This window comes from Cyprinus carpio, unplaced genomic scaffold, assembly GCF_018340385.1.
Source record: "Cyprinus carpio isolate SPL01 unplaced genomic scaffold, ASM1834038v1 S000003868, whole genome shotgun sequence".
Lineage (NCBI taxonomy): Eukaryota > Metazoa > Chordata > Actinopteri > Cypriniformes > Cyprinidae > Cyprinus > Cyprinus carpio.
In genome coordinates, this window is record NW_024876554.1 from 1 (window position 1) to 1,272 (window position 1,272).

General features: G+C 47.4%; 1 non-coding gene across 1 annotated transcript; it reads right to left on the bottom strand.

Annotated features, from left to right (window-relative positions):
- Positions 1-997: 997 nt before the first annotated feature.
- Positions 998-1,069, bottom strand: trnaf-gaa. The gene has a single exon. It is a non-coding gene; the product is annotated as a tRNA-Phe (tRNA).
- Between the last annotated feature and the right edge of the window lie 203 nt (positions 1,070-1,272).

The window sequence follows — 1,272 nt, forward strand, 5'->3', positions numbered from 1 at the left end:
AGACCTCTAACACCTGGAAGCAAAAAAAAGCAGACAAAAAAAAAAAAAACACAGGCACCCCAAAACCAACAATCCATCGGATGCAAATATGAAAAAGAAGGTTCACAAAGGCCATGAAGTTTTCTAAAAGCCCTTTCTGACAGATCTCCCCAGCAGCACAGCCCATTGGAGTCAACTCAGAAACAGCGCCTCCTTTCAGTGCAAGTGATCAACGCACAAAGCGTTGGACCAAGTTTGAATTGCAGAATAGGAACAAAGGAGAAGCTCCAAAGTGGGGCTCGTCCGGGATTTGAACCGGGACCTCTCGCACCCTAAAAAGCGAGAATCATACCCCTAGACCAGCGAGCCACTGGGCATTGAGCAGTCTGTCTCTACACCTGGCAAGTGCAGAAGAGGGCTCATGCAACTGGCTGGATTTCTGAGAAACTCGATTTTGGCATAATTGCCCTAGATCATTACTGCCTTGGAGTAAATCTTGATTAAAATGTGTCTACAACAAAATATCTGAGGCTGAATTAAACAGCAGAGGCTACATTGTCGGTACTGCCAGCACACATCATGCTGTTTTTCGCTCAAGAGAAACTGTCTTCTTAGCAGAAGGTAGCGCGGTAGCACCATTCTGCTCAGTTTGGTTTCTATGTTGTTCCTGTTCAGTTTAATGTCTCTTCTGGATTCCTTTGGGAACACTCATCATGACTGGATTCATCAAAGTTGCACCGAAGTTAAGGAGGCCACCGTGACACTCCCTTTTAAAACACGGCTGCCACAGAGAAGGTTGTTACGTGGCTGCAACTCTGCCAAGCACTGATGGTCAAAAGCTAGCGGGTTCAAAGGATTCAGAATCCAGAGTGCTAACCGTTACACCATGGGCACTAGAATCGGCAGGAACCGTCTGCCCTCCTGCAGTGTAGGAATGACTCAGTAGGAGTGAATGGTGAAAAGTAACTGGCCAGTGATCATCAGAATGTAGACCAAAAAGGACAGGCAGGCTCCACACTGCCGAAACCGGGATCGAACCAGGGACCTTTAGATCTTCGGTCTAACGCTCTCCCAACTGAGCTATTTCGGCATTGGGGCTGGCCTAAGACCATAACCGACCGGCTAACGGTTTAACCTAACGCAACCCGCAGGTAATAGACCAAGTAGAAGTAGCTTAGTTGGGGGGGGTGGGGGGACTTCGAATATCGATGAGACAACAAGTACCTAACAATGCGTGAAATTGTGCCCAAAAAAAGCAGGACGAAAGGCGGCTTCCTCCTTAAAAAAAAAGTG